At 39.6% G+C, this 15584-nt stretch overlaps 1 long non-coding RNA gene across 8 annotated transcripts in view; it reads left to right on the plus strand.

Moving 5' to 3' along the window:
- The window catches only part of LOC147379598 (uncharacterized), a 436432-nt gene that overhangs the window by 101940 nt on the left and 318908 nt on the right, over positions 1–15584 (plus strand). Inside the window, exon 4 of one of the 8 annotated variants that reach the window (XR_015162167.1) lies at positions 12229–12611. The exons of the other annotated variants lie outside the window; for them this stretch is intronic. This is a non-coding gene — a long non-coding RNA (uncharacterized LOC147379598). Of the gene's footprint in view, positions 1–12228; positions 12612–15584 lie in introns of those variants that run through there. 8 annotated transcript variants of the gene reach the window in all.

A 15584-nucleotide genomic window follows, 5' to 3' on the forward strand; every position in this document is an offset into this window, starting at 1 on the left:
ACATTTCTCCAAAGAAGACATACAGATGGCTAACAAACACATGAAAAGATGCTCTACATCACTCATTGTCAGAAATGCAAATCAAAACCACTATGAGGTACCATTTCACGCCAGTCAGAATGGCTGCGATCCAAAAGTCTACAAGCAATAAATGCTGGAGAGGGTGTGGAGAAAAGGGAACCCTCTCACATTGTTGGTGGGAATGCAAACTAGTACAGCCACTATGGAGAACAGTGTGGAGATTCCTTTAAAAACTGGAAATAGAACTGCCATACGACCCAGCAATCTGACTTCTGGGCATACACACTGAGGAAACCAGAATTGAAAGAGACACGTGTACCCTAATGTTCATCGCAGCACTGTTTATAATAGCCAGGACATGGAAGCAACCTAGATGTCCATCAGCAGACAAATGGATAAGAAATCTGTGGTACATATACACAATGGAGTATTCAGATCAGATCAGTCGCTCAGTCGTGTCCGACTCTTTGCGAGCCCATGAATCGCAGCACACCAGGCCTCCCTGTCCATCACCAACTCCCGGAGTTCACTCAGACTCACGTCCATCGAGTCAGTGATGCCATCCAGCCATCTCATCCTCTGTCATCCCCTTCTCCTCCTGCCCCCAATCCCTCCCAGCATCAGAGTCTTTTCCAATGAGTCAACTCTTCGCATGAGGTGGCCAAAGTACTGGAGTTTCAGCTTTAGCATCATTTCTTCTAAAGAAATCCCAGGGCTGATCTCCTTCAGAATGGACTGGTTGGATCTCCTTGCGGTCCAAGGGACTCTCAAGAGTCTTCTCCAACACCACAGTTCAAAAGTATCAATTCTTCGGCGCTCAGCCTTTTTCACAGTCCAACTCTCAACATCCATACATGACCACAGGAAAAACCATAGCCTTGACTAGACGAACCTTTGTTGGCAAAGTAATGTCTCTGCTTTTGAATATGCTATCTAGGTTGGTCATAACTTTCCTTCCAAGGAGTAAGCATCTTTTAATTTCATGGCTGCAGTCACCATCTGTAGTGATTTTGGAGCCCAGAAAAATAAAGTCTGACACTGTTTCCACTGTTTCCTCATCTATTTCCCGTGAAGTGGTGGGACCAGATGCCACTCAGCCATTAAAAAGAATACATTTGAATCAGTTCTAATGAGGTGGATGAAACTGGAGCCTATTATACAGAGTGAAGTAAGTAAGCCAGAAAGAAAAACACCAATACAGTATAATAATGCATATACATGGAATTAGAAAGATGGTAACGATAACCCTGTATGTGAGACAGCAAAAGAGACACAGATGTATAGAACAGTCTTTTGGACTCTGTGGGAGAGGGCGAGGGTGGGATGATTTGGGAGAATAGCATTGAAACATGTATATTATCAAATGTGAAATGAATTGCCAGTCCAGGTTTGATGCATGATACAGGGTGCTCGGGGCTGGTGCACTGGAATGACCCAGAGGGATGGTATGGGGAGGGAGGTGGGAGGGGTGTTCAGAATGGGGAACACGTGTACACCCGTGGCGGATTCATGTCAGTGTATAGCAAAACCAATACAATGTTGCAAAGTAATTAGCCTCCAATTAAAATAAATACATTTATATTTAAATAATTAAAAAAGAAGCTTCTTATGAACATATATCAGGCTATCTATGTAGTATTATAATATTAGGGAAGAGTTCCAAGACATTCCTTTATTACTTAACACTTAGGTGTTGTATTACAGAAAATTTTGAAAATCCTTGGAGGTAGTCTTAAAATTGAACAGTTATAAACCAGAAAGGTGAGTAAACACTAATGGCAGTGAAAAAGAAATTGCTTGTTGACTTTGTTCATCCTGGAGATATATGATAAGTTTGTTCTAAACACCAGATGAAAAGTACACTCTATCAGGGGAAGTAGTGTACAGAAATATTGTGCCCTGTGTTTCAAGCTATTTTAACCTGTAAGGGAGAAAATCATTACAGGTCATAGTTAAATTCTCTCTTGTTTAGAAAGATTTTACCCAAGGTAAGTTGGCGGCAGAGGATGAGATGGTTGGGTGGCATCACCAACTCAGTGGACATGAGTTTGAGCAAACTCTAAGAGATCGTGAAGGAAGCCTGGCGTGCTGCAGTCCATGGGGTCACAAAGAGTCAGACACGACTGAGCGACTGAACAACAAGTTGAACTCAGTTAACTGTATGTTTCAGGGAAGTTTAATCCTTGTTTCTCTCTGCCCTGAATGTGCCTTCCATTCCGTTGATCCCTAATCTCTGCTCACTGCACGAAGAGTTCCACTCTTCTTATCAAAAATTTCTTGTTCATTTTGTCTTCATGTTTGCTTTACCCACTCCTAGCTTTGGACTGTCATTATTTCATCTACCTGTTTGCATTTTGTTTTCCCTTTGTGTGGGGGGATGGAAGTGCATTTTTCTGGACAAAACCCTTCAGTAAAGGTTTGTTCTTTTCTCTTGCAGCTTTTGTTGTAATCATATACAGCAGCATACCCCTATCCCACTTGCTTCCCTTAACTTTAGCCCAAGACCTTTTACCATTTCCTCCAACTCTCTACCAAAATTTTATAGTTTTTACTGTTACTTTTTAAAAGATGCTCGTTTAAGACATTATTAAGTTCTCCAGAATAGTCTCTCTTCATCCTACCTTTCTCTGTTTTTCTTTATTCCTTTATGCTACTTTCATTTTCTCTCTGATTTAATTCTATCTTTCCTCTTATTTGTACCTTCATATTCCTGCTTTTCTCTTTTCTAGAATTCTGGATGAATAAATTTCTCCCTGTGGTATTCCTTTCCCATAACTTTTCTTGGAAACTCTCCTTTATCTTTTAACTTTAAATCCCTTTTACTCTTATTAAACACCCCCGCTCCAAATCCATTAACTTTTCTTCATTCTTCAACTAAAAACCTTTCCTTCAGTCTATTCCAAACCCATCAGATGTTTGAATCACTTCCTCACCTCTGACTTTCTTCTTGACCTTCTCTCAACTACTTTCTCACTATCCTCTGCACTGAAATTGTACTTACCAAAGAAGTTCTAATGACTTCCTTCTGGAGAAATTGAATGTTCTTTCATCTGTGAGCTTCATCTTTCCTGGCAATAACTATCCATAGGCTAGTAGATCATCTTTGAAATACTTTTGAAGCAAGATAGGCCTTTTTTTTTTTTTTTGAACTAACAAAATATCTTCTAGAAAGTGCATTGTTTTGTTTACTTTGCTTATGAGAGTCAGAGACAACTTTCTGTTTGCATTTCTAATAGCTGTCTTTAAAAGTGTCTTGACATTTTCCAGTTGGTTTTAAATGGTCAGAAAATGGCTTTCTGAGTGTGGGTAAGGTTCTTTTCCCTGAAGGACAGACTTCTAAGTCAGTGTTATTTCCTTCCCTGCTCCCCATCCCCCAAACACACACACATTCTATTTCTCTAAATCTAATTCGCAAGTTATTACCACAGTTAGGAAATCTAAATAAATGACTTTTGGGAAATACTTTCTTTGGTCATTTTAAAGGTCATTTCCTTTAAACCTCCCCAAACTCAAATTCAGTTGGGAATTAGAATTTTAAATATTTCTGAATTAAACTTGAAAAAGTAAAAACACCTTTTTACAATTCTAATTGATGATGAAAAAAAACACTTTATGGAGCCTTTATAGGGCTCCATGAGTGTATTTTTTATTTTTTTTGACTATTTTTGTTCTTGATAAATGTTAATCATATGAGAGTAAAAATAAGAGTAAGAAGTTCCAGTGATAAGGGAAAAAATGATATATAAAGTATAAATGTTGCTTCTTTGTAACAAAAGCTTAGAATTCCAAGTTCAGGCTGCTGCTGCCTATTTTTCCTTGCTAACTTCAAGGGAGTGTAGTCTTAGACTTCAGTGATTACTTCGTGCAGGTTTATGTCACTCCTATTAACATTATTTAAATATAGCTTTCTTAATTCCTGACTATGGTGCTGAAAATAGTGTTTTGACTAGTTAAATGGAGAAGACAAAGAGACTGAGACAAAAGCGAGATATGCACTGACTGATTTATGTCATTTTAATAACATAATTACTTGATAAGCACTTACATGATTTAGTTACTGATCTTCAATCTTTCAGAGCTAGGGAATGAATTGCTGATATATCATACCAAGGTACTGTCAAAAATTCAGAGCAATGCTGTATTCTGTGGTATTTCAGGAGGCATATTCCTGAGTTGTATCATTAAGTAGCTCATCATATAAAATAGGGGAGTTTAGAGAAAATATTTCATGCTTACATGCTAAGTCGCTTCAGTCATGTCCGACTCTTTGTGACCCTATGGACTGTTGCCTGCCAGACCCCTCTGTACATGGGGTTCTCCAAGCAAGAATACTGGAGTGGATAGCCATGTCTCCTCCGGGGGATCTTCCTGACCCAGGGATCCAACCCACATCTCTTACTTCTTCTGTATTAGCAGGTGGGTTCTTTACCACTACACCACTTGGGAAGCCACAGTATTTCATAGTGGAACCAGATTGTTTTTGAATTGGTGCTCTCCTTAATTTCTCCAGGCTGGATATATTTTAAAGTAGGGAAGAGAATAATGTACATTTTTTCCTGATTTATGAATAATGAAAAAATTCAGAAGTGTGATCTAGTCAATATTTCATCAGGATTAGGCAACTGATTACATTTTTTAGAACATCAAGTCTAGGCACTGCCTTGGACTTAGATTCATCCCAAAGAGGTGTGTCTTCCAATACCTGAAAAGGAAATATTAATCATAATTCTTAGAAATAAACATGCTAGTTAGTCTGCCTGCAGCGAAATCCTGTCCTTAGAGCAAATTACCCAGTGTGACCCTGTCCAACTTCTCTTACAGTGGTGAAGTCAGGTTTCAGTGATCATTATGGGCAGTCTCTAGGAGGTGAATGTCAACATCCATTTATTCACCAACTTTTTTTTTTTAATTGAGTGCTTATTTGATGCAGATATTCTTTGAGATGCCAGGGATGAAGCAGGGAATAAGAAATTGTTCTTAACTCATTAGGGGTGAGAGGTGATTAAAATTACAAGTAATTCCTGGTTTTATGGATAATATAGTAGGATAAGTACTACCATAGCTTTAATCCAGTGGTGTAACAGTAACACACAGGAAGTTCATTTAGCCAGGTCTGGAGGTGCATTGGGATGGTTTAGAGGAGATGTCCTGAAGAAGTAGGGGTGAAACTGATATTTGAATAATGAGTAGTGTTGGACAGGTGAAGAGATGGCAGAGAAGGGAGAATATTTCAGGAAGCAGAAACAGTATGTGCAAAATCCCAATGGTGAAAAAATGTGATTCACTCAGGGAGTGTTATATGGTGATAGGAGAGGAGTGGGGAGAAAGAAAGATGGAGAGAAAAGTAAAGCCTGAATCATGACTAGCTTGTATATCCTGTTAAGGAGTATGGCATTTATTCTAAGTGTAATAGGGAGATATGTAAGTATTTTGAACAGAAGACGTATTTGTGTTTTAGAAAGATTACCTTAGTTACATCATGATCACCTCAGTTACTTCATTTCAGGTGAAGTGGGAACAGATAGAAATGGAAAGCAGGATTTGGTTGCGACATTTTAAATAATCTTTTGGGAAAAGATTTTGGTGCCTGAAATAAGGAGGTGAGTAGATTTGAGGGAGATATAGGAGACAGAATTGATAGAATAAGGTGACTGGATATTGGGAATGAGAGAGAAGGAAGAGAATAGAAGGACTCAAGAGTCTTGTAGGCAATTTGAAAAAAAAGCATGCTATTTAATGAGAGAGAACAAGAAAGGAGGGGTATGTTTGGGGGCAGAGAATTGAGTTCAATTTTGGATATGTTGACTTTGAATGAGTATTTCAAAGAGGACAGGGAAATCCTACTCTTCTTTGGAGGGTTGCTAAAGGAAGTTTTTCATCAGGCAATTATAGAAGTAGTATCAAGAAGTCTTCTCAGCATTAATTTTATATTTTAGAACTATTTCCCAAAGAAAAGCTGATTACTCACAAAAATAGAGCTGAAGTTTGGGCAGAGACTTGTTCTTAGCTCTTCTCTCAGGACTGGCAATAAGGGTTTTCAGGGGTGAACAGGCTTGGTGGACAATGGAGTTTTGCTGCCATGAATTGCCAATGGACCACTTGATACATCTTGAAGGAACAGGCAGTTGTGTGCTGCAAACTTCAGGCAGGCTAAGGGATTGTCTGTTCTTGGAGCCTTAACCAGAAATGTAATCCAATTAAAAACCAAAGAGGCAATGTATTCAAGGTAAAAACGGAAGCTAGGGGTGCATTGTGCAGTTGAGGAGAAAAGAAATTAAGAGTCTGATGTGTTACAAAATGAAAAGCATAAATATATGAGCTAGGTTATCAAGCAAGGGATGTGGAAACTCAGAGGCCTAACACAGAAAGTAATGAGTTTGGTTTGTAAGCAAATGAGCTGCTGTGGGCCTGTCCCGGAGGCTGATGCTGAAGGCAGCTTTTTGAATGTTCTCAGGGTCATGGTGCTAGATATTCACGAGGTCAGCAGTAACACTGTTATCTATGTCTCCATCTTAGGGTCCCTTTTCTTGTAGGTCTGGAACCTCTTCAATTTGGAGGGTAGTTTTAGTGTTAGAACTTTAGGTTCGAATGCTGCCGCTATGGGGGAATTACTTGCTTGGGATTTTGAGTTATGGAAGGATGGCTGGAATGGAGGACTTTTGGGATATGTAGGCAAAGCTGGTGCCTAACTCTGAGAAGGATTGTAATGTGAATCTTCTTAAAAATGTCAGGGTTGTGAGAATCCTTTAATGAGTGCCTGAGAGTAAAGTGTTGATCTGAATAATGTTGTGCTCAGTCACTTAGTTGTGTCTAACTCTGGACCCCATGGGCTGTAGCCCACCAGGCTCATCTGTTCATGGAATTTCCCAGGCAAGAATACTGGAGTAGGTTGCCATTTCCTACTTCAGGGGATCTTCCCAACCCAGAGATCAAACCCTATTCTCTCGTGTCTTCTGCACTGGCAGGTGGATTCTTTACCACTGATCTGGATAATAGGTGGTAGTTAACAGCAGCTTCTTTAATAACAGCTCCATATGCTGTTCCAAGGAGCCAGTCTCTTGGATCACTGGCCCTAGCAGGAAAGCTCCTTAACATTTCCCTTGACTGGAGGTTGGTTAGGTAGGAAACTAAGCTTTTGGGGTGGGGCTTTGTGATGATTGATTTTATGTGTCATCTTGATTGGGACACTGGGTGCCAGATTAAACATTACTTCTGGGTATGTCTGTGAGTGTTTCTAGATGAGACTGGCATTTGATTCAGTGGGCTGGGTGGAACAGATTACCTTACTAATGTGGGTGGTCATTTGCCAATCTGTTGAGGACTTGAATAAAATGAAAAGGAAGAGGAATGGGGGGTTTACTCTGTCTGCCTGACTGGTTGAGCTTGAATATTGGTCTTCCTTGCCCTTGACTGGAACTTACATGATCCACCTTCTGGTTCTCAGAACTACACTGCTGGATTTTCTGGGCCTCCAGCTTTCAGACTGCAGATTTTAGAACTCCTCAGCCTCCATAATCATGCAAGCCAATTCCTTATAATAAATTACACATGCGTGCGCACACACACACATCCTGTTGCTTTGGTTTCTCTGGAAAATACAAATTTACAATGAAAAGCTCTCCTTTGTCTCTCATTGTATTCTGACCTGGACCTGAAGGCATCTGCCTGTTACCAGCAAAAGGAGACAGGGTGCCTCTGCTGTCAGAGGTCTGCATTGCCATGGAGACCAAAGGTGAGTCCCACTGGCGATGAGTGTCGAGCTTTGTGAACTGAGACCATGCTGAGTGGTCAGACCATTAAAGCACAAGCAAATCTAGCTCTCTGCCAGTCATCAATTTTGTAGGCAGCAGAGAAGAGCAGGTTTGGATGAAAAGCCACATAAATTCTTGTTTCTCAGGAGGAATGACTGTGAGTGACACAGGCAGGGCTCTGACCAAGAACATTTGTGAGCATGGACTCTGCCCCTCCTGGAGCTGACACTGGTTAATGTAAACCATTCCTTTCCCCTAAGAGTTGTTTCCTTCATTCAGTTCCCAGCCATCTGGTCACCTCAGCATCCTGGCTTGGACACTTCCTTTAAAGTGTCCCAAGGCACACTCATTCTGCATAGGATGGTCTTGATCACATTTAGGCAGAAATCCTAAAGGACACTCAATGAGCTTTCTTTCCTGTCTAGAAACCTATTGATTTGGCTTTTGTGGGAATCTACTTTGGAGGAAATTCTGAGTTTGCTGTTGTCATATGATTGTGGTCTCTTGTTCCAGTGATTCAGGAGCTTTGACAGAAGGTGGGGGTGATTCGTGGTGACAAGAGTGCCCTAGATATATTTGGATGGTGTCAGTGCACATTTAACAGGCCAAATAGAGTTTTGGCTTATATTTTTTAAAAAACCCTCATATGTCAAGCTGATATGCTTATTCTGAAAAAGTTCCAAAGGGATAAAATCCCATCTAACCACTATTCATTCATTTCAGTGTCTCACAGCTTTTAAATATCCTCAGATGTTTTTTGTTACAGAGGCAGGGAGCCATGTTTAAAGCATAGAATTAATTAGGATTATAAGGGATGATGGAAATTATAGTTTATTAGTTTCATACTGTTCTGGGGGATAGAAATGAAGGTCTGAGCAGGGAGAGCTGCAGACCTTATTCTTATCCTCATCACAAATATGTAGTATTAATAGCTTCACTTTCAGGTAAGATTCCTTTGCATGGTACATTTCTTGGCTAAAAAACAGAGTTTAAAAATCATTAGTGTACTGTGGGCTTTTCAGGTGGCGTTATTGGTAAAGAATCTGCCTGTCAATGCAGGAGATGCAAGAGAATCAGATTCAATCTCTAATTGGGAAGATCCTCTGGAGGAGGAAATGGCAACCCACTCCAGTATTCTTGCCTGGGAAATCCCCTGGACAGAGGAGCTTGGTGGGCTACAAAGAAGTCCATGGGGCTGCAAAGAGTTGGACACAACTGAGTGACTGAGGATGCACACTCACAGTATACTTTATTTTCTTATTTGTAGATATAAAACCTATTCCTTAGAGCAGTAGTATGACCTGCTGAAGAACCCAGAAGCATTGAATCAAGGCAGAGTTTTAGCCTCCTTACTCTAGTCTGGTTCCTTCCTACTTGTCTCCTAAATTCTCAGTGTGGTTCAGGGACAGCCAATGGCCTGAGTGATCCGGACTTAAGGCACATTAGAGATATATACTAGTTCCATGCAAATTTATTAGAGATTTATGAAGAGAAAAATGTGACTCATGTTAAACAAACTTCGGAAATTCTACCCAAAGTTCTATAGTTTTATCTAGCTTATTTCTCCCCACAATTTAAAATATTGCTAATGTGAATATCAGACCTTTAACATGGAAAAACAATATGTGCAGTTTCTCAAATTTAGGTGACTGAGGAACATGCTTTTCACGGAGTAACCTAAAGGGGCAAATTTTCCATAAAACACACCCTGGGAAGTACTCTATAAAAATATAAGCTTATCTCTGAAGATATTGAATCATTGATAATCTAAAAATATTTTGGATATGGAATGTCTTAAGCAGAATGTGCTCACATTGAACTGTATGTGTAATAGCACTGGCTGACCACCTGGAAGTTGAGAAGGAGGTTACCCAAGAAACTGCAGAAAATAAATTGTTGAAAATATCCTTTCAGTTCACTTCAGTTCAGTTGCTCAGTCATGTCTGACTCTTTGCAATCCCATGAATCGCAGCATGCCAGGCCTCCCTGTCCATCACCAACTCCCAGAGTTCACTCAGACAGACTCACGTCCATCGAGTCAGTGATGCCATCCTGCCATCTCATCCTCTGTCGTCCCCTTCTCCTCCTGCCCCCAATCCTTCCCAGCATCAGAGTCTTTTCCAATGAGTCAACTCTTCGCATGAGGTGGCCAAAGTACTGGAGTTTCAGCTTTAGCATCATTCCTTCCAAAGAAATCCCAGGGCTGATCTCCTTCAGAATGGACTGGTTGATCTCCTTGCAGTCCAAGGGGCTCTCAAGAGTCTTCTCCAACACCACATTTCAAAAGCATCAATTCTTCGGCGCTCAGCCTTCTTCACAGTCCAACTCTCACATCCATTCATGACCACTGGAAAAACCATAGCCTTGACTAGACGAACCTTTGTTGGCAAAGTAATGTCTCTGCTTTTGAATATGCTATCTAGGTTGGTCATAACTTTCCTTCCAAGGAGTAAGCGTCTTTTAATTTCATGGCTGCAGTCACCATCTGCAGTGATTTTGGAGCCCAAAAAAATAAAGCCTGACACTGTTTCCACTGTTTCCCCATTTATTTCCCATGAAGTGATGGGACCTTTAGGGAAATGTAAATCTGCCCATGATGCTAACTTGCTATAACATATGGATGTTGTAGGTGATACGGGGAGAAGGGGGCGGGGGAGACCACAGTCCCTTTTCTAATTCCAAATGTCTTCAGCACATCGTAAGTTCAACCATTACAGTCATTCTCTGGGTTACTATACCATTATAATTACCAGTATGAAAACACTGCTTAATGTGCCACTCTAAAATATCTATCATTTTACCAACTTGGTTAATAGAAGAGATAGTACTGTACATAAGTTAACAGCAGAGGTTCTAACAGAAAACTTCTCAGATTTGTGTCCCTGCTTTGCCATTTACTGGCTCTGTGATCTTTATAGTAAGGCCTATCTCCTCTGTGTGTCAGCTTCTTCATCTATAAAATGGGGGTGCTATTTTTGGAGTACAAGTGTAAGGTTAAGAAACAGTACAAGATCCTGAAGATACACTATAAGATTGAGCTGGACTTTCTCACAACTAAGACTACTAAAAGATGACTAGAGTAAATGGCAACCCACTCCAGTGTTATTGTCCGGAGAATCCCAGGGACAGGGGAGCCTGGTGGGCTGCCATCTGTGGGGTCGCACAGTCGGACACGACTGAAGTGACTTAGCACAAGCAGCAGCAGAGTAGGGAATGGCAACCCACTCCAGTTTTCTTGCCTGGAAAATTCCATGGACAGAGGAGCCTGCTGGGCTACAGCCCCCGCGGTCGCAAAGAGTCAGACACGATTGAGTGAGCATGCATGCATACAAAGATGAATGTAGGAGCTGAGGTTGCTACCTGAAATATTTACAATGGAGAAGGGAGATTTGACAAAGCAAGCATGAAATTCCATTCAAGGAGGAGAACAAAGTTGGTATCTTCTCTCAGTCTTAAGAACCCAGCTCATCTAATGAACTGATTGTATCTATTGACTTTGTATTCCCATTGGACAGTGGACTTCTGAATGGCAGGAACTACACATCTTAATTTCTCATTCAGCTTTGTCTTGTTAGCAATTAGTATACTGCAACTTAACTTGTATTTTTATTGGGTGTTGAAAATAAATAGTAGGTTTGGGTTGGAGGATGGATTTTTCTCAAGCAAAATGATGTAATCATTATCTTAAAAAATATGAAAGAAAGCAAAGGCAGTGGCTTCTAGATTAAATCTGTTTGATCAAGCACAAAGTTCAGAAGATTATTTTCTGGTTTAAGAGTTGTGGAAGTCTACCAAATAGAATGATAAGTAGTTGGGAGGATTGATACCACTTTGTAGATGTAAGGTAAAAAATATACTAACTCAAAAATAATTTGAAGTACCTTTGTAGTCTAATCATTGTGCTCTGGGCATAGTTGCTCAGTAGTGTCTGACTCTGCAACCCCATGGACTGTAGCCCTCGAGGCTCCTCTGACCATGGGTACTGGAATGAGTTACCATGCTCTCCTCCAGGGGATCTTCCCAACCTAGGGATTGAACCCAGGTCTCCTGCATTAGAGGAGACCTATTTTATTCATAATTTTTATCTGCTTTATTTCCCCAAATTATTTGAAACTTCTACTAGTAGTTAATTTTACTTTTAATTAATGAGGTTCATCTTCATTTGGTGCCTGGATTATTCTTCATTTCCTTCAAATATCTGCATGGTAATGTTATATTGTCTCAATCTAAATCTGCATGGTAATGTTATATTGTCTCAATCTAATTTGGAATTTACAAAAGAATGAAAAGTTCCAACTATTTTCCTTACAATCCAGATTAGATTTATGCATTTTCTCCTAAGGATTTAATTGCTGTTGAGTAAAGTAGTAGTAGTATTATAATTTTCAAGTTCTTTTATTCAATCCTGTATATTGAAATGGTGCCTCAAATGTAGTGGCATCTGGTTTTCTTCCAGAGCCAGATTCACATGCTGCTTTGACGGTCAGTGGCAGAGATAAATCATGACCAACCAAGCTTAGGCGGCAGTTCCAAGACCTCCTAGTACTATCTGCAAAGCAGCTAACAGTAAACACATGGCTGGATAATTCAGTAATACGGTTAGTTAATTAAGAGTCCGAAAAGAAAAATTTTCTATTCCCCAACTGCTGAATTATGATTTTTATAATTATAATAATTGTTAAAATAATTTTATCATATTTTGTTTCACAAGTCCTTTACAATTATAGTACTTTAATTGGCTCTTCATTGCAAAAAACATTTTGGATGTTTATCATTTTTATTCTCATTTTGGAGATGAGGAAACCAATAAAGACTTGTTTTATGACTTTTGTGAATTTAAGGAATCATTTCTATATTTTATTATCTATTCTATTAAGTTATTTGTGGAATTTGAAAGGGAAATAAGAAAGGGTATTTTACTTAAACATTGATATAGCTGGTAGTAATTAGCTCCTATTATTTTAGAGAGATGTTCATGTCAAATTCCTAAATCTATTTGGTTTTAGACCCTTAATATTTAGGCATGTTCAGTGAGCAGGTTGGGAATATAATTAGGGGAGTGGTCATATATTTTTCTGTTCGTCATTTCATCTGGGGTTTGTTAAACAGAGGTTAGAATACATGGTACGTGTACATCCAATTTTTTAAAATTTGAAAACCACAATTATCTGAGACATTCCCTACATCATTGACTGTAATTAAACAAATATGAGGAAAAAATGAAGTTCTGACTCTGATGTTAAACAATCAAAATCAGGAAATAGTAGACTGAGATTTCACGTCAATAGCCCCAGATCTTTTATCCAAATATCTTCTCTTGTCATATTGTTCAGTGTTGGCTGTATTTCACTTCCTTTTTATATTTATTTAATAGAAAATCAGAGCAAAATAAACAAAACTCAGTCATCAGTGTTTATGGAGTAACTACTGGGGCCAGAACATGGTTCCCAATGCTTTGGAGAATTGTGATGAAGCCAAGTCCCAAGTCCTTAGGGAAAAAAAAACCTATCTAGTGGGCAGTGAAGTGAAAGTGAAAGCCGCTCAGTTGTGCCTGATTCTTTGCAACCCTATGGACTATACAGTCCATGGAATTCTCCAGGCCACAATACTGGAGTCGGTAGCCTATCCCTTCTCTGGCGGATGTTTCCAACCCAGGAATCAAACCAGAGTGTCCTGCATTGCAGGTGGATTCTTTACCAACTGAACTATCAGAATGGAAAGTGGGGATACATAAATAGCAATCCTTAGACACTTCTATTTCTCTAGAAGGCCTGAGATGAAATTATTCCATAAAGCAAGAACAGAAAAATAGAAATAGACAAGCTGGTAGTCAAGGATGTGTATTAATCTGACATGACCTCTTCTCTAATATGAAATTAGCATGAAAATCTTGAGTCTTTTAGGATGTAGGTATGAAGAGAAACACGTGCTGTAAAGTATATGTAAGCGTTGCTGCTAACTCCATGTTTCCAGGATAAAGGAAGGTTCTCTAACTACAGAAGCTTAGCAGGTTTTAGTTTCTACTCACTCCAAGCAGAGTTTTGTGCCAGAGGGGAAGACAGTGGGTGGAATTATCCCAATAGTGGAAAGATTATTTTTTTTAATTGATTGTTTTTTTTTTTTTTTTTTTTGCTGCTTCTCATGGTTTGCATGATCTTAGTTTTCTGATCAGAGATTGAACATGAACCCTTGACAGTGAAAGTGTGGAGTCCTAACCATTGGGCTGCCAGGGAATTCCCAACAGTTGAAAGATCCTTGGGAAAAATGGGTCCTTTCTTGTCCAGTCAAAGGAGGGATAGCCCTTCTGTCAGCCTATTGTGGGTAGATGGTGACTGCAGCCATGAAATTAAGACACTTACTCCTTGGAAGGAAAGTTATGACCAACCTAGATAGCATATTGAAAAGCAGAGACATTACTTTGCCAACAAAGGTTCGTCTAGTCAAGGCTATGGTTTTTCCAGTGGTCATGTATGGATGTGAGAGTTGGACTGTGAAGAAGGCTGAGCGCCCAAGAACTGATGCTTTTGAACTGTGGTGTTGGAGAAGACTCTTGAGAGTCCCTTGGACTGCAAGGAGAGCCAACCAGTCCATTCTGAAGGAGATCAGCCCTGGGATTTCTTTGGAAGGAATGATGCTAAAGCTGAAACTCCGGTACTTTGGCCACCTCATGCGAAGAGTTGACTTATTGGAAAAGACTCTGATGCTGGGAGGGATTGGGGGCAGGAGGAGAAGGGGACGACAGAGGATGAGATGGCAGGATGGCATCACTGACTCGATGGACGTGAGTCTGAGTGAACTCCGGGAGTTGGTGATAGACAGGAAGGCCTGGCATGCTGCGATTCATGGGGTTGCAAAGAGCCGGACATGACTGAGCGATTGATCTGATCTGATCTGATCTGAAGCAGTGGTATAGACATAGCAGTGACCATGTGTCCTTTTAGGTTGGTTTATAGGGGAAGCCATCAGTGTCTTCTGTTATAAGGTCAATAAATGTAGTCTTCATCCTTAAGTGACCAGATCGATAGTAGCTGGAATGCACAGATCAAAACGACCTCTCACTCCCCTTAAAATGTGTAGTTAAATACCAGTCACACACACATTTCAAACATTACATTTGGGCTCAAATACAGACTCCTGTGATATGATAAGGCTGCATCAGCCTGCAAGGACTATAGTTTTAGGGGTCAGTCTATTGACCAAAGAAAGGAAGTTTCATTACAAAGTGTGTCAGTTTCTTGGAAACCTGACAAATAGTATGGTGAATTGAGTAGTTTTCTTACTAGAGCATAGAGCACTATCTAATTTAGATCTTATATAGATTCTTTAATATAGATTCTAATATAGAATAGCAATTCTAATCTATATTTTAAGAATTAAGAACAGTTCGAGAAGTTGCCATGTGATCCAGCAATCCCACTCCAGGGCAAATATCCAGAAAAGATGAAAACTCTAATTCAAAAGGATATATGCACCCCAATGTTCACAGTGGCACTATTTACAGTAGCCAAGACTTGGAAGAAAACTAAATGTCCATCAACAAATAAATAGATAAAGAAGACATGGTGTGTGTGTGTGTGTGTGTGTGTGTATGTGTATGTATGTACTGGTACATTATTCAGCGATAAAAAGAATGAAATAATGCCATTTACAGCAAGATGGATGGACCAAGAGATTATCATATTAAGTGAAATGAGCCAGAAAGAGAAAGACAAATACCACATGATATTATTTATATGTGGAATCTAAAAAATGATATGTGAACTTATTTACAGAAACAGACTCACAGACATAGAAAACAAACTTAAATTTATC

The sequence above is a fragment of the Bos grunniens genome, chromosome 1 (assembly GCF_055505025.1).
Source record: "Bos grunniens cultivar Pamir isolate PY7600 chromosome 1, Bosgru_T2T1.0, whole genome shotgun sequence".
Lineage (NCBI taxonomy): Eukaryota > Metazoa > Chordata > Mammalia > Artiodactyla > Bovidae > Bos > Bos grunniens.